The sequence below is a fragment of the Leptodactylus fuscus genome, chromosome 5, assembly GCF_031893055.1.
Source record: "Leptodactylus fuscus isolate aLepFus1 chromosome 5, aLepFus1.hap2, whole genome shotgun sequence".
Taxonomy (NCBI): domain Eukaryota; kingdom Metazoa; phylum Chordata; class Amphibia; order Anura; family Leptodactylidae; genus Leptodactylus; species Leptodactylus fuscus.
This window is the reverse complement of record NC_134269.1, coordinates 67,149,047-67,173,142: the sequence shown is the minus strand read 5'-3', so window position 1 is coordinate 67,173,142 and position 24,096 is coordinate 67,149,047. Positions and strand designations below refer to the sequence as shown.

The 24,096-nt window shown below is 42.8% G+C and overlaps 1 protein-coding gene across 2 annotated transcripts in view; it reads left to right on the top strand.

Annotated features, from left to right (window-relative positions):
* Positions 1-7,746: 7,746 nt before the first annotated feature.
* Positions 7,747-24,096, top strand: part of MAN2A2 (mannosidase alpha class 2A member 2) — an 82,139-nt gene continuing 65,789 nt past the window's right edge. For both annotated transcript variants that reach the window (XM_075273374.1, XM_075273373.1), the window contains exon 1: positions 7,747-8,270. The gene's annotated coding sequence lies outside the window, so the exon portion shown is untranslated. The remainder of the gene's footprint in view (positions 8,271-24,096) is intronic.

The following is a 24,096-nucleotide window of genomic DNA, read 5'->3' as shown; positions in this document are numbered from 1 at the left end:
CTCCAGTGTATGACCCAGCTTGTCTGATTACCCTTCTGCTGCACCTTTTGGTACCGCGTGACCTCCAGTGTATGACCCGGCTTATTCAACTATGTCTTGTCTAATCCCTGGAAGCTGCACAACCTCCTGATTACTGACCTGGCCTGTACGACTACTCTGCCGTACTTCTGCCATCTCCTGGCAAACTCCTGTGATTGCACTCAACTCTACTGACCAGCTTAATTTGTTTCTTCACCCACCTAGTTGAGTGGTTTTCTGGTTCCTCTGCCCTCTGGACAGCTGCGTTTCTGGGTCCCAGAATTTACCAGTCCATCTCCACCATCAGGAGCTGTGGCAAAGGCCTCTGGGGTCTGGTTCTGCTCTGGTTTGGAGGGCATTGGATGCTCAGTGCTGTTTTGCCTTGGTGTGCAGGGGAGTTTGCTTGCTCGGAACTAATTGTCTGTTATATTCTGTATTTGGTTCCTAAAGTACCATAAAGACAGGCAATGTGGCTGCTGTGGGCCTCTGGAGAGAGCAGGCCGAGCCTTGGTTGTTTTCATCCCTAAGAAGTGCAGAGAACCTGTGCAGGATTTTCCTCTACGTTTCCTCTGCATGTTAGCCAAGAAAGAGAGTAGAACTGACTCAAGGATAATCAAAGAGGATAAAAGGAGGAATAAACCACAAGCTCTTCCTTCCTTGGAAGCAACATAAAGAGGGCTCTCTTTCTACAGTCTGCACCACTGGTTTTGGTTGTTCTTTAGAAATATAAAAGATATAATGACAATCCAGACCATTAATGGTGTTTTTTAAGATTTCATCCACTGTCCTGCTTACTTTCCTTATATTTTAAGTGATATAACACAGATCTTAAGATGTAAGGCCAACTATATAATGTGTATGAGGTGATTGCCTGGTATTCATGTGACATATGTTGAGAAAATAAAAGATATTGAAATTCTCAAGGAAGATAAAGCCTCTGAGATATCTGGTAGCAGCCCATTACCTCTCATATTGCACATGCACACTCAACCAAACTGGGTGCTTGTGTATGATGAGGTCTGGAGGAATAACTTTTGGCCAAGAGGCTGTTGAAAGTGTATGACCAACTTTACTTATAGAACCATTTTATCTATTGTAAGCCGATGGCTGGTCAGGTAATGGAGGGGGTGTACATCTCACTCAGACTACACAGGTGGGTGAGATGAGAAAACTCTAGGAATGTTTGTTCTCAGCAGACTTTTGTCTGCTGAGCATTTTGGTAAATGCTCAGTACCAGGCTGGATTTTTAGGAATGACAGGTAGGTTGGTAGTGGGACCTGTCATTCCACCCCACCCCCTCCTCCAGTCCACACTTTAGGGATGTTCCAGCAGTGACTCAGCTGCAGAGAGTCTCCTGGTCAAGGAGGCTTAAGAAGCCAGCTCCAGCAGCAACACTTGGGCAGAGTTTGGCTGGAGAGCTGATAGAGAGGTCTTATTTTTGGGAGCTGTGTCCTGAATGATTCTACTATTTTATTTTTTATTTTTTTGGGGTGGGGGGATTTCTGTTATTCTAGGTGAGGTAACATATACTATGTTTAGTTAGAGCCTAGCAGGGCAGGTATTTAATTTTGTATTGTTTCCTTTTGTTGCTGCACTACCTTTTTGAGTGAAAATAAACTCTACCTTTGTTTTAGACTAAAAGAAACTGGACTTGAGTGTCTATGTCACCCCATGTAGCAACCCCAGACCCTGACACTATCTATTGGATTACAACCTCTCTGCATTTCTGCCATTCAGGAATTTGGAGAGCTGGATGACAGCCCTTTTAATGGCAGTTACATTGGTTAACACCTAGATTTCCCAAAAAGGCTAATTGGATTGTTAAGACCTTGACAGAACAGCAGAACTAAAGAACTTCCTGGCATAACTATTCTTATTATTACAGCTATTATTATATTTGATACATGCCTCTTGACAGTAATACTTAGGTTGTCTGGTTTTTATAAGGACTTTCCAATATTTTGCAATTTAATTTCATAATTGCTCAGGTTATAAAAAAAACCTGATGTTCCATTGTTTTGTTATCTGGGAATATTGACAGGAAAGGCGACAGCATTCTACCTTGTGTTGCCAGTTCTTCAAAGTTTTCTACAGCATGATGATTTCTAATTAAGATTTCGGTAAGACTACAGCCATAGATCTATTATTCAGGATGAATGCTCAGTCAGGTTGCATTGTTTTATGTCCACAAAGATAATTCTGCCATATAGACGCCTGTTATGGCATAATAATCTGTGGTGTCTGTGGTGACAATAAAACCAATACAAATCTGTTTTGAACTGACCATATACATTAGATATATATTGGGCAAACTCTCTTATTGTGATGAGACAAGATCCCAATCTAATCTGCATGGTGGCCTCCTGATCGCACATGTTGGTGGAGAGGTGGATTGCCCAGTTGGCCTTATCCATTTGACCCCAGATAGATAAGCTTCTACCTGAGGAGTCTGGCAGTGGTTACTCCTGTCTCACAGTTCTATACACATGCACCCCCCAGGCCGAGCTGAGCTTGCACGTGTATGGAGGAAAGATTCTCCTTCATAAAATCAGAGGCAAATAAAACATCTTCACACCCCGGCTTCGATGTGCTAGAGGTACAGCGCATGCGCACTAAAGCCGAAGTGTACTCCTCTGGCTTCAGTGACGGACTGCGGCACAGGGAGTACAGCGACAGGGTGAGTATAAGGCTTTTTTATTTTTATTGAGGGCACATATGCCTTTACAACAGGGTGATTTGGTACACTAAACCATTGATCCATAAGGTCCTATGGGTGGTCCCAAACTGCCCTAGCAAATTCCCTATAAATACATAAAATGGCATTAAACCAAGGGGTTTTAGTCATGTCAAGCTAGTACAAATTTAAAGACCGTATCACAAATAATCTACAACAAAATACACCAAACCTATCAGGTCTGAGGCAAAACTCGCTATTCTAGATACAAAAACTGTATAAGCTTCCAATGGAATCAGGATTTTCCATGAGAATAGCGCCGTAAGACCAGCACAGGATTCTAAACATTACATTTATATGTATTTTATTACTTAGATTCCAGGAGATGCCATATAAGAAGCCATGTGATCACTTAATCGACCAATCAGAGGTTTAGTATTCCCTGTTGCTAGGTGAGAGGAATGATTGCTGTTCGGGCCTGTGCTATGTGATGTTCTGAACCCCTGGAGGGACATAGGTTTTGGTGGATTAACATGACATACCTTCTCTCCATATCTTGAGCTGGCCATTCACAATTAGATGTGCAGTGTCGGACCGGGATGTCTAGGGCCCACCAATGGAATTGTTTGTAGGGGCCCCAACACCATGAACCCTGCAGATCAGCTGTTCTGAGTGCGGCTACAGGTAATAACAGTGCTGCTCACCTGCCATATTATGTGCACCACTGCACTACCTAAAAATTATATTGTGTGGTGGCAGTCATAGGAGCATCCTGGGGGGGACATTAAAGTGTGTGGGGCATTGAGGGGGAATATTAAAGGGGATGTCAGGCTTAATACCTGATTGGTAGGGGGCTGACACACGGCTCCATCAGCTGTACAGGGCTGCTTCTGGTGGCCGTCCTGTACAGAGTATGGAACCAGAAGCAGAAATCACTGTATCTAAGCACTTTATGAAGTCAGTGGGAGCTGAGCTGCAGTGAAGTTATTGGGTCACTATATAGTGGATGGGGAATTCCGTTTCCAGCCCTGTATTGTATACAGGATGGGTGCTGGAATCAGCTCCATACAGCTGATCAGTTCAGGAGCTGGGTGTCAGCCTCCTACCGATCAGGTATTTATTAGCCCCCATCATGTTACATTCGTGTCTGAGTCCAGACCCAGATTCCAGATTGCAGGTTGCACCGCTAAGGAAACAGGGAAGGGAGACTATCCCTGGCACTACGGTGGCTAGCTAGGCCCTGCCTACGGGTGGTGGTCGGCTGTCCCCAAGCTAGTCTTGGCCCCGACAACTCCTGGCTCTCTAGCACGAAGACCTAGTAGACAGATAGGGCAAGAGCTATAGGAGAGCTAGGGACTGGGGTTTCTAAAGTGGTGACCCCTACAGAAATCCAGGTGCAGCTGCAGACAGACAAACGGGCTGGGAGGTGCTGGACAACGGACACGCAGCACCACACAAAACAAAACAAGAAAATGAGGAGAGGGACAGTGGAAAGGTGAGGAAAGGGTTAACACAGGACTGGGGAAAATACTGGAACCCAAAACCTCTCAAACCACAAGAAAGTGCCAGGCAAACAGAGCAGAAGGATAGGGTGGAGATGAAGTGTGAGGAAACAAACTAGATTCACACAACAGGCAACTTTCACACCACTTCATAATCTGCTGGAACCTTCACCAAAACAATCCTCCTCCTAAGCCAGGAATCCTAAATTGTAAACCATGAAAACCGGCAACATGTGGAGCCAGCCCTCCTCCTTAAAAAGGCCCCAGAATCCTCCCATAGGATGATGGCAAATTAAACACCCGAGGTTCGATTCCTGGAACCTCAAGTCTGCTAAGAGGACTGGCACCAATACCAAACAAGATGGTCCAGTGGTAAAGCAACCACCAGCAGAACACAGGAGGCCGGATCAAATCCCCATACACAAACAACCAGGTCATGACACATCACTACTCCCCACACAATATAATGGCACCATCACTAGCCCCCATACAGTATGGGTGGGAGTCAGTGATGTGGCCACCGTATGGGGGGGGGAAAGTGAAGTAGGCCAGTGAAGGGTGTTATGACGCCATGTGCGCCCTGAGCAGAATTGAGTGGCAGAGACCTTAGAGCAGACAGGTAAGTACCCAGGTACTCAGCCACTCCCTCTCCAATTCTGCAATCCACTTGTATTTTTATCAACAGGATTGGTAGAACCAGGGAAATCTGGGTGCATTTACTTACCAATCCCTGCTCCTGCTCGTGGCCTCCTCCGCTTCTCTATTCAGCCCGATGATGTAATGTGCGCTGCATGGGGCCCTCTGCAGACTGAAGAAGAAGACTGCAGTGAGCAGAAGCGGAGATAGATAAATTAATAGGGACTATTTCTGCAACTCCTCTGCTTATTACAAAAAAAGCAGTGGGGGTACACTAGGGCCCCCTAGAAGCACGGGGCCAACTAGGAGATTCACCAGTTCTCTGGTGGGCCAGTACGAGCCTGTAGATATGTATTGGCAAAGCCCAATAATGTAGTATGGGGGTCTTCTGACTCTTCTCCAGCAGCACATGTGGATGACATAAGGACCAGCTGTTAATTTGCAAATGTCTGAATGCTTTTGCTCTGTAAAGACTGGTTGGCTGCTTGCTATCTATAGTGTATGGGTCAGCTCTGGTCTCACTAGTGGTTAGTAATCAAATTAGACAACTGTTATTTTACATCTATTCAACTGCACAAAATGAACAGGGGTCTATCCACTGAAAACCATCAATGCCATTTTCCTAGATCCAATGATTGCCACCAGTACTGGCCAAGTCCTCTGATTTCCGGTTTCTAGAAAGAAGTGCTTACATTTACATTTGATGTACTACACGTGTCAGTACCGGTTTCTCTCCATTGATCTATGTAGTTAGTGTTCTGTCAGGGGAACAATGGCCATTGTACTCCAGAAAAGTTATTTATGGCATGGAAACCAATAGCAAATCAATGGATGGTGGATCTGAGGCTGCCTGAAAACGCTGCAGAAAAAAATGCAAGGCGTTTCCGCCGTGGTCTTTTCCGCAGCTCTTTTTGGCTGCTACATTGAGACTTAGCCTTAAGGTGGACCTTTCACCAAGTACTGAATGTAAAGGACAGAACCTGTTTGATTGCCATTGTATCTCTAAACAATTTGGTGATTGCTTTTCTTAAATTTATGCATAAAAGGACACAAATGAGTAGTATACAAAATAAGTAAAACATTTACAAATGGGGACCAGTGAGGAAACTTCTGGTGCACTGCATATTACTGACTGCCCTGTATAATAGCAGTAATCATCCTGCCTATATGCAAGTGGAAACAGGCAATTGGAATCAAAAGAACTTCAAGGGAAATATCAGGTCATCAATATCAAATTATAGGTCTGATGTCCAGAACCTCTACTGATCAATTGATTTCAGCAGCCGCTAGGACTGCATATTGTGCAGAGATGGATGCAGACACCTTTGTACACTGTAGTAGCCAAGCTGGGCTTCAATAGTCCGAAGCAGTCACAACATAGATGCTACACAATATGCAATTCTGTATATTATACAGTTCAGATGGCTGCTGTTGTTGATATTCGCTTATCTGTGGGAGTGACACTGACATAATATTGATGACCTATCAATATTATGTCCTCAGTATCACAATCTTTAATACTTTAATACACACACACACACACACATACTGGACATCCCCTTTAAGACATTTGCACACTTTCAACATAATGTGCACCCTGATGTTACCACTATACACACATTCTTTGTACAGCATGGCAGTATATGTTACCTCTATACACACATTCTTTGTGCAGCATGGCGGTATATGTTACCACTATACATAGATTCTTTGTGCAGCATGTCGGTACATGTTACCACTATACACACATTCTTTGTACAGCATGGCAGTATATGTTACCTCTATACACACATTCTTTGTACAGCATGGCGGTATATGTTACCACTATACACACATTCTTTGTACAGCATGGCGGTATATGTTACCACTATACACACATTCTTTGTACAGCATGGCGGTATATGTTACCACTATACACACATTCTTAGTACAGCATGGCGGTATATGTTACCACTATACACACATTCTTTGTACAGCATGGCGGTATATGTTACCACTATACACACATTCTTTGTACAGCATGGCGGTACATGTTACCACTATACACACATTCTTTGTACAGCATGGCGGTATATGTTACCACTATACACACATTCTTTGTACAGCATGGCGGTATATGTTACCACTATACACACATTCTTTGTACAGCATGGCGGTACATGTTACCACTATACACACATTCTTTGTACAGCATGGCGGTATATGTTACCACTATACACAGATTCTTTGTGCGGAATGGCAGTATATGTTACCACTATACATAGATTCTTTGTATAGCATGGCGGTATATGTTACCACTATACACACATTCTTTGTACAGCATGGCGGTATATGTTACCACTATACACACATTCTTTGTACAGCATGGCGGTATATGTTACCACTATACACACATTCTTTGTACAGCATGGCGGTATATGTTACCTCTATACACAGATTCTTTGTACAGCATGGCGGTATATGTTACCACTATACACACATTCTTTGTACAGCATGGCGGTATATGTTACCACTATACACAGATTCTTTGTACAGCATGGCAGTATATGTTACCATTCTTTGCGCTACATAATTTAGTGCCAATTGTAACTAATAGTAAATAAACTGATTTGTAAAGTGTCAGAACTTGGTGAACATTTAGTGTATTTTAGGATGTCGTGTATATAGAAGTATTGTGGAAGTGACAATATAATGAAATCGGTAATTATATGTAACAGAAGTAGCTGATCTGGCACGGTATTAACCCTTCCTGGGCCACTAGTGTGTATAAGCAGCCTGGCACACACACACTGCAGGCTGACTGACTAGATGCAAGCATTCCTCCTGTCCACTAGATGCTCCTCAATCCCGGGTCCCTATCCCAGGCGCTGGGGCTGTGATGCTGCTCTCATGTCGCTGTCACTTTAAACAAAGGGATCAAGGACCTTGGCAATCCTGCGAGCTGGTGGCAGGGAAGTGAGGAGCTGCTGGTATGGAGGCACCGGGCAACCTGCAGCCATAGCCCTGGCACGGATGATGATGGCAGCGCTCCACCTGTGATCCTCCCTCCTCCATGCCGGGGAGCCGGCTGTCTGCCTTCATGCATATTGTATAGGGGCAAGTTGTAGCGGGGCACGGAGTGTAGTGCAGGGGGCACCACAGCAGCCTCTCCCGAGGGCTGCCATCATCATTGGCTATGCTCGGGCTGAGCCAGAAATAAATCAGCTGTGGGTGTAATAGGACTCTGAGGGCAGAGCAGGGATTGACACAGCAGGGAATGGACTCCTCCTTGTGCTCTGCCTGCATGTAATAACACTGTGCTGCCATACAGCACTGGGCATGTGGGCACTGACTGGCACAACAGCCCCTTCTGACTAAGGCCTGGCATAGACTGGAATTAAACAACGTGGAGAATCTCAGGAGAAACAACCACTCCAGGACCAGGAGGGGGCATTACTGGGGTAAGTAGTCTTCTTGTCTCTACTTTATGCAGGGTGGCAGTAGCCCATCACTAGCCTGGCATGTGCCAGTCACTGGCTTAACCCCTCACCTGCTGGAGACCATTCATTGCACTGAATAGCAGGCTGCTGTCTGATTTCACAGTACACGTACAGTAATCTATAATGGTAGTCACTATGTCTCTATTCAGACGTGATTCAATGTTTTTGCTGTACACCTTTCTTGTACAGCCTGTGTGGAAAATAATTGCAGCGAGCACGACTTCAGTCCGTATTGTGTCAGGCTCGGAGACTAATTGGAGAATCCATTGGTTTCCAAGTCCGTCTCCTCTATTGACATTTGCACTAACCGCAAAAAATGCAACAGAGACAATATCTCATACATCCGCGATAATCCAACGTGGCGTCTCTATGGCAAAAGCCACACATAACGAATCGTAGCGTAAAACCGCTGCAGAAAAAGTCAGCAAAAATGCTTGTGTTTTTCACTGCTTTTCCACTGTTTTGTATTTTTGCCTCCCCAATAGGAGTCTATGGAGGAAACGTTGCGTAAAATTTAAATTTCTGCACAATTTTTTTCCTTTAATGTGGAGAGTAAATAAATCTCATTCACTTTACTGTAAAGCGCAACATTTTTTACCACTGACAAAAACGCTTCATGTTTGCGACACGTGGCCTCAGCCTAGGACAGTTCTTAAAAATTTTCAACATTAGGAGATTATTTCCCATATGAAAAGTGTCTCTGTATTGAATATTATTATTTATTTATTATGCTTACTTATATGGCGCCATCATATTCCGCAGCGCTTTACATTCATTGCCAGTCACTGTTCTATATAGGACTCACAATCTACATTCCCTATCAGTATGTCTTTTGTTCTGCTATTTCTGGCTGGTGAGACTTATTCAATGGGATTATTGATAAAAAGTCCAAACCCGAAACATGTCTGCCCCCAATCACTACTTTATCTCCAGTCCGAGAGCCTATATGTGAATGATATTGGCAGCTGTATACATGTATACGCATTAACACCTTCTGTTTGGTGCTCCTTTAAGAGGATGCGTGTTGTGATGCTTGCCATGCAGGACTGTTGTTGTAGATGTGTGCTGTGTGTACATAGGCGGCTGTTGGAGCTGGATGAAATGCCAGCTGTTAGATTAGTAGGCTCCTAAGGATTTGCTGAACAGAGGTATGGGACTGCAGTAAATCTCTACGCGGGTTGCTGGGAATACTAACATCTGTGCCGGATTCTCTAGAACACCATTACATCTTTTTGTTGTTGATAGGCTTGAAGAATCCCTATTTAAAGAGAGTAACAATCCCTCTGTGCATTCATCCAGTTCAGGCTCCTGAAGACAAGGCTTCAATGTGTCACGATGCTATTATTGTGTCGTTCTAACATGACAGTGATGGAAATCTCTGATTCGGGTTCACGATGTTGAGAAGTACTTTGCTTCATGGCGGGGATCTGATCAGCTGGGCTTCTATGGCAGAGCTTTTGTGTTTACACCATAACAATTTGATGGCTTGTTTAATAAGACGTACAATATCTGTCTTAGAATGTTATTCCGATTATTACAAATATTGTTTGTTTGACTAGTGTGTTATAAACATACACAGAACTTTAACCATTAGGCTGCAATTTTTGATGCAGTTTGTAGAGCAGTTTTTAAGATACAGAACCAAAAGTGAATCCCAAAAGAAAAGGCTGACCCTAGTCTTAAAGGGGTTGGCTTGCTACAGCACTGTGAGTCCCGCTCATGCCACTGATCGTGTCATGGAAACCTGTGCTCAGCCAAACATTTTCTCTGCAGCGGCCACTGCAGGGGAATTGCAGTATTGCATGGCGGATCAATGGCTGTCCATCTACTATATGGCTGACTCAAGACTATCAGAGTGGGAACTGATCTTAGAAGGTGGCTCTGTTTTGATTCCTAAACGTCTTTGACAATCACAGATTGGACAGGATAGTTTATTTCTGTCCAATACTTTTGTCTCCTTATAAGGCAACTGTAACCAGAGGTAAATGGCACCCACTCGTATTACTCCTGTCCTCAGCCAAGCAGGTGTATAACTGGACGTCTGGCCATGTTAGTTGCCAACAAAAAGATCTTTAAATATCAGCCTGGTTATTCAGTCCAGAACAAATTTGCAGACAAAGGGACAGCTAAATGGCCTCTATTTGCTACAGTGATAGACGTCGGCCTCCAGGTCCAATTGTGATTATATATAGGAACAAAGCCTTTATTTGGGCAGTTTTTGGAACAATTTTACGGCTCACAAGAGCCTTTCTGAATGCTAGGACTCCTATACAAGAATGTGATGAGATTTTGGTATTACAACTGGACGTGTTGTGTCCTGTATTCTGCCCTCTGCCCCATATTTCAGCTGACAGGTGAATTTTCCAGTGTCCGTATTCACGTTTTCCATGTATGTTCACTTCAGCTAGAAACGCAGGAGACAAGAGTGCCATCAGATATCTCAAGACGCTGCTTACTTCAGCAGAAACAATAGGCTTGGACAGGAAAACTCCATTATGTCTGATATATGATTCACCTATAGACAAGTGTTTGGAAACCTGATGGCTGAAATTCACATTGATCTGTCAAATGAATATAAGGGCTTGTTCCTTTCAGCCGTCCTTGAGTGTATAGATGACACAACAGTACATATATACTCTCATATTCCTCACTTTACTATGTCAGACCAACTTTTCTACAGGGCTATAGTTGTTTTCTAGCACATCGAAAGTAGAATATTTTGGTGGATACCTTGAGGTTAACAGGATATGTGACCAGCGCAGCGATTTCCATATGTCTCAATGTTTGTTTGCAAAGCCAGGATGTAAAGAGAAGGTTCTGAGAATCTGCACATTATTCTTAAAGGGGACTTCTACTATGACTTATTCATATAGAGCAACTGAGAGTGTGTCCCTCCAACCTTAGAGACAGTTACTTTGCCTTTAATGAAGGCCTATGAACTTTCTGTCCATCAAAATAAAACTGTGCCCCAGAGACTGTTACATTGTAGAAAAAAAATATTATAAATCTGAAACCCAGTTATTAATATAAAGAGCCTCAAAATATCAATAGCCGATTGCCCCCCGCCCCTCCCCATTTAGCAGGAGCATACATCACAGTAAGTATACCACAATCGGATTCAGAAAATGCATAGCACACATCACTTTCCCAGGCTTGCATATGCGTGTTATACAACATCGCCTATATGTGTTGCTGTGAAGAAAGGAAATGTGATGTAACAGATCTATTCAGAGAAACCTTGTGACTATGTGCAATGTACATTGTGTAGGGGGGGGGGGGTCCTGTGCTACATCTTTATTATACATCTGCAGATTGTCAGAACAGCAGCAAAGGGTTTTCTGGTCAATGTTTCCATCACTTACTGCAGAAGTTCCTTTTGGTTTTAGGTAGCAAGGATCTCTATTGTAGGAGAACAGTACAATATCACAGAGTGTTCACTCTCCTACAGAACCGTGGAAATACGATTTCTTCAATTGTACATATATATATATATCTCATGAGAGATCACTAATATCTATATGTAAAGATCATGTTCCATCAAAAATACCTGCAGATATAAGCCCATAGATTATCTCTATTCAGTCTATTAGATAACATGATTTTGCAAATGTGACCACCATTACCGTCAGTCAAGACTGTACCCATAGGGGTTGTCACCCACCTTTCCAAAGACACTCAGAGCATATAAATCTGCATTATCTGCATTGTTCTTCAGAAATGTGTTCCTTTTCACTTTATGTTACTGCTGTGCCCTTGTTCCATTGTAGTTTTTAAGCTGAGTTCGCGCTTAGTTTTTTGGCAGCGGATTTTGATGTGGAATCCGCCTCAAAATCCACTGCCAAAATCGGCAACCAGCTCCCATTGACTTCAGTGGGAGCAGCTCGCTTCTTTTTTCCGCTACTAGCTCTCAGAAATGATGACCCTTCTTGCCGTGGATTCTGCGGCTGAATCAGCCACGGCATCCGGGGCACGAGACTCGCTCCTGACTAGGCCCATTCATTTGGGCCTAATCTGGAGAAGAATGCAGCGACTGTATGCTGGTACAATGCATCGGCATCCAGTCACTGCTAGCTGCAGGAGGCATTTTTTGAACCAGATTCTGAGGCGGCCTCTGCGTCAAAATCTGGTACAAAAAACTCTGTGTGAACTCAGCCTTAGTTTTCTATTTCTTTCCATGAATCAAAAGGCAATGGATGACCAGTACTGCAGACCCTTCTCATTATTGGAAGTAAACAATGCCGCCTCTTAGACATCACTTTCTGAGGGCCTTAAAGAACGATGCTGTAATATTAATATGGTGATATCGCCAATGCAAGGAAAGTATAATAACAGTAACTGAAATATATAGATTGGTATACAATATACAGTTTGGAGTTTTGCACATTGCAAACTAGTCAACTAGAACTAGTGAACTGGACTCTAAAGCTGGCCATACAACATCTCATTTGTCTGATAGCTATCCCTCCTTACCACCCATGCATGTGCATGCTTAGCTCTGCCCGAGTATACAGTACGAATATACAGCTAATTCCAGACTTTTCTGCTACTGATTAATCTCTTCTGAGAGAATAAGGATAGGATGAAATCCAATAACCTCATTCTTTTTCGCTTTGATATCTGTAGTCAGCTGGTTCCACCAAAATTGGAAGGTTCGGCCAACATAATTCTAATGTGTTTGGCCAACTTAAGACATTACATGGTGCAAAATATAAAGACTGAGTAAGTTACTTATATAAGTAGTAATATGACCCCATGAATTCTAAATTGGTTTATTTAGAGTCACCACTTTTAGATATACAATAACATACTGCACCAAATGATAGTACATTTCAGAAAGTCCAGCCTGTCCTTGTCTAGCTGCAGGGCTTTTGGAAGTTTACTAAACTTTAGAAAAACTCTTGCAAATGAGATGTCAGGTTAGAGTTTCCCGCAGATCCAGGTCGTCTAAAGCCTGAGAATTCCATCTGATTTATTGTCATCTCCTTTATATTCCTTCATAAAAATGCAGTGACATTTCTTGAATATTCTCCTCTTATAAATTGGCCAGAGATTCTTTATTGATATGACTCCGTCTAAGCAAAGAAAATGTACATGACATAAGTTCTGGTACTGCTGCTGTGTCCAATGATTCCTGCAGAGGTTATGTTGTGCGGTACAACGTTATTGCAGGGATTTCAACAGAAACTGGTACAGAACCATTGGCGGTGGATCAGCTCAGTTTACAGAGCCCTGGCAGGCTGGGAATGCCACTTATTTCTAATAGAGATAAGTGAATTGATTCTGTACAAATCAATTTCCTGAAACTTTTGGGATTCATTCCATACAAATTGTCCACAATAGCACCCATCTTTTTACAGATCAAGAGATAAGAAGAAATATCATATAAGACCTGGTTCACATCTCCGTTTGGGTTTCCGTTTGGGGATTCTGCATGAGGGCCCCCCGAATGGAAACCTATCCGCTTAAAAAAGCGGTTACCTAAGGAAACCTGTGGACTCCATAGACTATAATAGGGTCCGTGTGGTTTCTGCACAAAAAATGCGGAGAGAAAGACTTTTCTCTCTGCATATTTCATGTGGATAGGGGAATGGAATGGCCCAAATGCAGATGTGAACCAGACCTAACTTCTAGTGGTGGCCTAGCAGGCTTTCCCATAATCCCTTGCAGGCAACCCTCCCTCTAGCTCAGGCAATCTCGACAGGTTATTAGTGTGAATCACTGATGATTCACTGGACAAGTCATAGCTACTCTATAGCCAGGGTTGGTAACCCAAGCTACCGTCTCCAACTTTGACTCCTTTATCTTTCCATAGTCCAACTACAACTTTAGAGGAGGTGCTGGGGGTTAGGGAGGGCACAGGGGGGGTTGAGACCAGAGGGCAGAAGGTAAGTGGGGGGGGGGGGGGGCGGCGATTGCACGTGCGGAAAGAGGGGGAGGGTCTCCGGGGTCACGGGTGGGTGGTGGTGGGGGGAAGGGGTAGATGTAGGAGGTGACTGTGATCTCTAAAGGGGGAGAAGGGGGCCGGGGGTGCAGGTTCGGGAAAAGGGGGGGGGGCGGAAGTGCAGCAGCGGGCCGCCTGCCAGTAGGTCGGCGTGGGGGCCCCCGGGCAGCGCTGCAGGTGGTTCGCGCAAGCGTGTGGGGGCCGCGGACGAAGTTGCGGGTTATAGCTAGTTTATAATATTAGTAGGATTAATAATTCCATATTATTGAAAATAGTTAATAATTTTGTATTGAAGTCGGAGAGGGTAACTTTTTTCCACCTTCTCTTCCCTGTATAACCCAACCAGAAAATTCTTCTGCTTTGATACAGATAGGAGAGAATCACAAATGACCAAATCTGATGGCCTGACACGAATTTCTGCAACTTCGTTCACCTCTAATGAAGAATTTACTCTTTTTGCCCATGGAATGCTTTTCATCCTCAAACCTATGCACAATACAACAATACAAAGAACAACCAAAAGAATTCTGGCTGTAAAACTTAGTCTGCAATTTGTCCATGGAGTTTAGCCATTGGTGAAATGTAGAAAGATCCAATCATTACAATAAATACTATAATCCTGTATCAATTACTTTCTATGTCAGGGTTTCTGTGATGGTAATTACTTGTGCATGCTGAGTCCTCTCTGCCTTAAAATCCTGCAAATTAGATGGTGAGAAGAATAACCTTCTCTTTTACTATTTATTTAGTGTGTATGTGACCATTCTGGGACCTGGATAATGACCACATTGGAGCAGGAGCGCTATATGAATCATGAACATCTGCAGTGCTAACTAATGATTAAAATGCAATTATTGTTATTGCACAAGAGGGGGTTATCTGAGCATGCTGTATATATGGCGCTGAGCATAGCTGATATAGGTCTGGGAATGCATGTCGCTAGTACAAGTCTCAACCATTCCCCAGCATAGCCTACAGACAGAAGCCTTGGAAAACTAACACAAGGCATGAAACTACACGTGGTGCAGCCGCTGCATAAATAAGTATCTGCAGAAGTTCACGGAATGGTTACGCCATCTTTAACAAATGTTTCATTAAGATATTCAATTCCTGCTTCTTTGTGTGTTTTCACCCTGTGGATTCTTAAAGGGGTTGTCCAGTTCATATTCTTATTTAATACTATTGCTAGTGTGGATATCCACTGAGTAATCCCCTTTCCCCAGGCAGGGGCAGCTCCAGTCTTCTGTATACATGTATAGTTTCTAATATAGGAACCGAAGCCTGGTATGGGAGACACATAGAGCTCCATAGAAGCGTGTCACCAGAGCCTTATTCACATTGTACCTAGTAGGGCTGGGCAATTTTGACCTAAATAAAAATAAAATGTTAGTTCAATTACGATTAATGGCGATTATTTAGGTCACCCCCCTTTATAGTATGATTACGTGTTGGGTGAACACGTGAGATTTCGTTCAGACCGAACATATCCGAACCAAAACTGCTATTATTATACTACGTATTCTCTTCAACATGTGACGTCAACCAGAAGTACCGAAGACAGCAGAGACTTGTGCAGGGGAGGTAAGTAACACTGTTTTTTTATGTTTCCTCACCACTCCTGGCCCTCCACTTATTATACTCTGGGGTATAATAATAGCTCGGTTTGGACCAAACGAAAATGCAAATAATGTAATAACCAAACCGAAATAACCAACAAGAACAAAATCACATTGGTTATCCAGGTTGTTGTTCATTTCCAGTTATTTTTTGATTAATTGTCCAGCCCTAGTACCTAAGCAATGGCCTCTATCTGATATATAGAGATGTAAGAAGCAAGAAAAGGAACAGGTGAGAGACACATGAGACTTTAGCTTTGGGTAGAATATCCAGTTCTGGGGATAAGGTACTGAAAGGAACATTTGCATATGACTGCTTCCACATGTAAATTATGTGTGTTGTATTTTAAATAGTAATTTGAATTGGAATTGGAGGACGCTTCAGAGGGAGGGGACAAGCTGAAGACTACAGAGTGCTTTATCTTCTAGAAAGCAGTTTAAAGGGAGTCTATCATTAGAAAATACCTTTTTAACTAATTAATTAAGTCTATTGTACTCCTACTGTCCATTCTACTTCCTGCCATTTGTGATACAATCTGTTTCTTCTGTATGCTAATTACAATCACAAAGCAACAGGGACGTTCCCCCTGTGCTCCGAGCACCCCCTGGGTCATAACTTTCCACCACCCCTTAGCTCGTTGTGTTCACTCCCCTCTTCCTCTTCTCCGTATCTTCTGCCTTTCGCAGGCATCGGACGCAGCTCTGTAACAGACCACCAGAAAATGTCGGCTAGGTCATGCACAGTTGACTCTGCCCGAGCTGCCATTTTGTGTACACAACGAGCTGAGGGGCGGTGGAAAGATATGACTTGGGAGGGGGTGCTCAGAGCACAGAGAGAATGCCCCCGGTGCTCCGTGATAGTAATTAGTGTAAAAGAAGAAAGGCTATTCCAATGTGCCATTAGTTAAAAAAGTGTTTTTCTAATGATAGACTCTCTTTAAGATCATACATGTCTGGTAGAATAAAATCTTTTTAAAAACATTGGGCTGTGGTGGAATATGGATCAATCTTGGGTGGAGAATTGTGGCCTCTATATAAAATTATTCAATATTATGCATTATTAAAGGGATTTTTGGGTGCTCAAAGAGGGATGCCTTTTTTGAAGAGAACAATGTCATGGGTTATGGATTCTAGATTTTAAGGACACGTTGATCCAGGGTTTTTATACTGACTGCCAGATTGGAGTCTGGAAGGAATTTTTTCCCCTGAAATGGGGCAATTGGCTTGAGCCTTATGGGTTTTTTGCCTTTCTTTGGATGAACACTGTAGGGGACTGTAGGGTTATACACTCACTGGCCACTTTATTAGGTACACCTGTCCAACTGCTCGTTAACACTTAATTTCTAATCAGCCAATCACATGGCGGCAACTCAGTGCATTTAGGCATGTAGACATGGTCAAGACAATCTCCTGCAGTTCAAACCGAGCATCAGTATGGGGAAGAAAGGTGATTTGAGTGCCTTTGAACGTGGCATGGTTGTTGGTGCCAGAAGGGCTGGTCTGAGTATTTCAGAAACTGCTGATCTACTGGGATTTTCACGCACAACCATCTCTAGGGTTTACAGAGAATGGTCCGAAAAAGAAAAAACATCCAGTGAGCGGCAGTTCTGTGGGCGGAAATGCGTTGTTGATGCCAGAGGTCAGAGGAGAATGGCCAGACTGGTTCGAGCTGATAGAAAGGCAACAGTGACTCAAATAGCCGCCCGTTACAACCAAGGTAGCCAGAAGAGCATCTCTGAACGCACAGTACGTCGAACTTTGAGGCAGATGGGCTACAGCAGCAGAAGACCACACCGGGTGCCACTCCTTTCAGCTAAGAACAGGAAACTGAGGCTACAATTTGCACAAGCTCATCGAAATTGGACAATTGAAGATTGGAAAAACGTTGCCTGGTCTGATGAGTCTCGATTTCTGCTGCGACATTCGGATGGTAGGGTCAGAATTTGGCGTCAACAACATGAAAGCATGGATCCATCCTGCCTTGTATCAACGGTTCAGGCTGGTGGTGGTGGTGTCATGGTGTGGGGAATATTTTCTTGGCACTCTTTGGGCCCCTTGGTACCAATTGAGCATCGTTGCAACGCCAAAGCCTACCTGAGTATTGTTGCTGACCATGTCCATCCCTTTATGACCACAATGTACCCAACATCTGATGGCTACTTTCAGCAGGATAATGCGCCATGTCATAAAGCTGGAATCATCTCAGACTGGTTTCTTGAACATGACAATGAGTTCACTGTACTCCAATGGCCTCCACAGTCACCAGATCTCAATCCAATAGAGCATCTTTGGGATGTGGTGGAACGGGAGATTCGCATCATGGATGTGCAGCCGACAAATCTGCGGCAACTGTGTGATGCCATCATGTCAATATGGACCAAAATCTCTGAGGAATGCTTCCAGCACCTTGTTGTATCTATGCCACGAAGAATTGAGGCAGTTCTGAAGGCAAAAGGGGGTCCAACCCGTTACTAGCATGGTGTACCTAATAAAGTGGCCGGTGAGTGTAGGTTGAACTTGATGGACTGATGTCTTCATCAAACCTTATCTACTATGTAAGTATCTGATTTAGGGGCGAGGTCTGACGCCCCGGATTAATTATAGCTGAAATCTACACTCTAACTGGTGTGGATTTCAATTTTGGGAACAATGGACCTCCCGAGATGCAAACTTTGTACAGCCCTTCATGTTATGGCTAGAAGTACTGCTACGGGGCACAAAGTCACTTCCTTACAGATGTCATTAGTGTGTAAGCTGCACATCACAGCACGGACAACAAGAGGTTACTGACTGATGTCGATTACTGATGTAATGTGCAGATTTTGCATCCAAATATAGGTTAGTAATTGGGCATAGTGGGAAGTGTCAGTGTGTTCACAACAATCACTACATTAAGAGTTCTTCAGGCTTCAGTTGGCGCACTTCCAGGGAAATGAACAGCTTGCATATTACTAGTTCTTGCGCGTCTACAACCTTGTACTAAAAATAAGTCACTTGAAACAAGGCCAGCATGCTGTCATATGATAAGTTATTCATGCAGACATTTTTTTTGCACCTTCGTCTACATATTACCTGTGCTGCATTCTTTTCCTGTTTGGGACTCCCCTTCTGTTTGCTAAGACTAAGGACCAGGTCCAGAATAGCTTCCAGGACTGCTGAATGTATCTGATAACAATGATGTGCTGAATCCTATGGTACTGTGCAATGCCTTAGATGCCCTAGAACAGTTTCCACAGATTACTAATGGAGGGGCTCAAGCAGCAAGACCTCTGAAGTTGACTTCATCATGAAAAGGGCTTGTCTTGTCCAAACCATACGCCATGCAACCTCTGTGAAAAAAAAGGAAACTATGTTCAGTAACACTGCTAATCCTCAGAATCTGTTCTCCTACACTGTTTTTCCTTGCACAGCGGCTCCCTAGCAGTTGCCTATACTGATCATTTACAAGCAGCGTTTAGTCGCCATTCACTCCTGTACTCATAGTTTGGGAGCAGCATTTAGTCTCCATTATTCCTATACTTATAATATGGGTTCTGTGTTTAGTCTCCAGTCTAACCCTATTCTAGTCATTTGGGATCAGTGTTCAGTCGCCAGGTCTCTCTTATATTCAGAATTTGGGAGCAATGTTTAGTTTTAGTCCCTTCTATTCTAATACCGTATATACTCGAGTATAAGCCGACCCGAATATAAGCCGACCCCCCTAATTTTACCACAAAAAACTGGGAAAACTTATTGACTCGAGTATAAGCCTAGGGGGGGAAATGCAGCAGCTACTGGAAAATTTCAAAAATTAAAATGGTCAGTGTTTTTGGGTGCTGGGGAAGGGGAGGGGTGTTTTGGTTGTGTCTGTCCCTTCCCTTCCTTTTTTTCCCCCACTTGGAATTCAGCCTGCAGTATCTGCAGTGCTCCTATTAACCCCTTCCTGATGGAACAGGAGCACTGCAGATCCCCTATATTCAGTAGATCGGGCACTCTCAGACACAGGGATACCTAATGTGTATGTGTTTCACAGCAATTTTCTACTTTTCTATGTATTCTAGGGAAAGGAGCAATTTAGATTTTTTTTTTTTTTTGCATCATTTTATGGGAGATTATATACATTAATATTGTGGCTGGTCATAGACCCACCCTCCTAAAAAAAAAAAAAAATTTTTTTTTTTTTTTGCTGACTCGAGTATAAGCCGAGGTGGGCTTTTTCAGCACAAAAACTGGGCTGAAAAATTCAGCTTATACTCGAGTATATACGGTAATCTGAGAACTGCTATACTTATAATTTCGGTCCTGTGTTTAGTCACCAGACCACTACTATACTAGTAATTTGGGATCAGTGTTTAGTCACCGGACGACTACTATACTAGTAATTTGGGATCAGTGTTTAGTCACCAGGTCACTCCTATAGTTATAATTTGGGATCAGTGTTTGCTCGCCAGGTTATGATTTGGGATCGGTGTTTAGTCGCCAGTTCATTCCTATAGCTATAATTTGGGTTTGGTGTTTAGTCACCAGATCACTTCTATAGTTATAATTTGGGATCAGTGTATAGTCACCAGATCACTTCTATAGTTATAATTTGGGATCAGTGTTTAGTCACCAGATCACTCCTATAGTTATAATTTGGGATCAGTGTTTAGTCACCAGGTCACTCCTATAGTTATAATTTGGGATCAGTTTTTGCTCGCCAGGTTATGATTTGGGATCAGTGTTTAGTCGCCAGTTCATTCCTATAGCTATAATTTGGGATCAGTGTTTAGTCACCAGTTCATTCCTATAGCTATAATTTGGGATCAGTGTTTAGTCACCAGATCACTCATATAGTTATAATTTGGGATCAGTGTTTAGTCACCAGTTCATTCCTATAGCTATAATTTGGGACCGGTATTTAGTCACCAGTTCATTCCTATATTTCTAATCTGGAAGCATTGGTTAAATCGCTTGTATTAATATTTGGGGAACAGCATTTATTTAAAACTTGCCCTAAAGGCTCATAACCCCTCAGGAGGCAAGTGAAATGTTATCTATCGATATGGACACCACAAGTAAAGCTGAAGCACAGATTTTGTTTACATGTGAGACTGTATTCAGTGACACCTTGTCTAAGCCCCCCGACAGCTCGAGGTCCTCCTGGGTCTGAGTTGACATGGATAGCTGCGGACAAGTATCTACTTTCACAGCCCCCTCAGGCATTCCATTGATGCCACAGGACTAATGTCAATTGATTTTTGTTCTTTTTTTCTTTACGACCCCCTAATAATTTTGATCAACATCATCAGGATTGGTCCTGGCCACCATTTCCCATAGTAATCCCTGCCCCCGCTGAAAAAAATAGAGGCCTAAAAAAAAATGATGTTGTGTGTACTCAAAATGAAGCATCAGAAAGAATACAATATATCAGTGTGAATTGTGCCCCACAAAGCGGGATTGCGTATTAAATATTTCAAAATTTACCACTCTTATTTAGATAATTTTTTTTTAATTATCCACTCATACTTTCTTGTACATCAACCATTAAAATATATTTTTCTTCTTTATTCTATATTAATTCAATATATAATTTTATATTGCCCGCAGCCATGTCACTCATTAATAATTCTCTCTATATCCCTAGATAAATACCATGAAGTGTCACTTTACAAATTAAAATTTCTCACTACAAACATCTCCCTCTGTAATTCACATCCACATTTGGACACATATATAGGAGAAATTGTTTATCAGGTTGCGGGGTGCATCTTCTTCTTTAACACTTTATAAACAAAATGAAATATTTAAGGGGCAACCTTATACAGTGGTACCTCGACATACGAGCTGCTCCACATACGAGTAATCCAAGTTACGAGCCTCGATGCGAGCGAAATTTCTGCTCGACACACGAGCTCAAATTCAGGATCAGAGCCGAGCTTCAGGATGCTACCGCTAGTTGGCGTGTCGCCTCTCTGACCCAGAATCCCCTTGCATCCGGTCATCTCGGCCATTCGCACACATTACAGCGCTAAACAAAGTCTCATCTTAGTCGCGTGAGTGAACTTTTCTTGTGCATCATGGGTCCCAAGAAAGTAATCTCAAGTGGAAAGTCCACTGACAAGAAGAAGAGGATGATATCCATAGAAATGAAGCAGGAGATGATTAATTTACACGAGAAAGGGACTCATGTTATTGAACTTGCTCGGATGTACGAAAGTGTACGTATGACGTGTACGTAAGAGTATGACTGTGCAGTCAACTCGTCCTTCCTCCCCCTCGCTCCCTCCTCGTTAGCCGCACTCGTCTGTCACCAATGTAAGATTATTGTACCGTGTTTTATACATTTTATTTTTGTACTTTGTGCATTTCTCTTTTCATTATTTATTTTATTGTTTATACGTGTTGCATGTACATTTATTAATTAAAAACATGTCTTTTTTAGCATTTAGGCTAATTTTGGGACTTTTTAGAGGGCTGGAACCAATTAGATTTATTTACATTATTTTCTATGGGAAAAATCCGTTTGAGATACGAGTAGATCGACTTACGAGCTCGGGCCTGGAACGGATTAAACTCGTATGTCGAGGTACCACTGTACTGGAAAAATTGTAATTTTTCATTTATTTGGCTCAATTTTGGGAAAACTTAAATGCTCAATATACCCATTGATAAATTCCTTAATAATGTCATGTTTTATGAGTTTGGGAGTCCGGAACCCTGCAAATATGTGAAGTTACCTAAGAATTATTCCAGCCAAGTCTTCCCTTCAGAATCCCAATGCGTTCCTTCCCCTCTGTCCCTTGCTCTATGTCTAATATTTCTGCACTGTGGAAAAATTGTTTAACAAATTGTGAGTTGGATTTTCTCTTTTATTCCTTTGTAAGACTGAGGCAAGACTGACATTGTGGAAAGATTGTTTCGGTTGTTGAAGATTTTGTTGCAGTTTTTTGAGCCAAAGCCATGAAAAGCTGCAAGAAGAATAGGAGATATACACAGTCCAGTAACATTAATGTGACCACCTGTCAAAATCTAGAATAACCACCTTTGGCAGAGCGGACCGCTGCGAGACGTGCAGGAAGAGAGGGGATGTTGTGATGATGTTCACTGGGATGTTGAGCCATGCCTGCTCCAGTGCTGTGACCAGCTGCAGGCTGTAGGTTACACGGTTGAGCATCTATGGCACGAACTGCCCGATCGAGGTGGTCTCACAGATTCTTGATTGGGTTTAAGTCCGGGGAATTTGCTGGCCAAAGAAGTATAGTAAACTCATCCTGGTGCTCCATAAACCACGCACGTACACTGCGAGCTTTATGACACGTTGCATTGTCCTGCTGGTAGATGCCATCATCCTGAGGAAAAACAATTCGCATGTAGGGGTGATCATGGTCTGCAAGGATAGATGCATACTTGTGTTGATCCATCGGGCCTTCCACAATGATAAGTGCACACAGATGGCTGATGACACGTGCCATCTGCGATTGGTTATTTAACGTTGACGTCAAAAGTAGGCGGTGGTCACATTAATATGACTGGACTGTGTAGAAGCAGCGCTTATACTTCTACCTTTTGCTCAATCCACTCCCTGATTTGGCTAAAAAGAAATACCACAAAATCTGCAACAAAAAAAGTTCAGTTTCCGCAACTTCGGCCCTTAGCTGGCCGAAAACGCAGTGGTAAAAATCGTGGCGGAAACGCAGCAGTAAAAATCGCTGTGTTTTACAGTGCTTGGAAAGTGGATGGGATTTATGCGAATTCCATGCCCACTTTGGGGAAAAAATCGCAGCGCGATCACGCTGTGATTTCCAAAACCGTTGTGATTTTTAAAAATTGCAGCATGTCAATTATAGCTACGGAATCGCCGGCGGCTTTCCTATAGATATAAATGTAACAGAAAGTCTGCGGAGGAAAACTCAGTGAACTTTCTGTTGAAGCACTGCGGTAAGAACCACATTGGGTTTACGCTGTGGTTCTTCCCGCAGCGCTTTAGCGCTGCTTTTCTGCCCAGTGGGGCTTTAGCCTTAAGATGTACATTTTAGGGCTAAATAAACATTTAGAATTTTTGAGTGAAACACTTTTGAAGATGGGGAGATTTAAGGAGGGTGGGGGGTTAGTAATATAGAGGTTTTTCAGATCCCTTACAGAACTGAATTGATCCTTAAAAAAATTAATTTGGATTTTTTTTTTCAGATTTGGATTATGGCTGTTGGTGAGCTGAGCCTTTTAACATACTTAAAAAATGATGTCAAGTTGGGACTTCACAAATATTGAT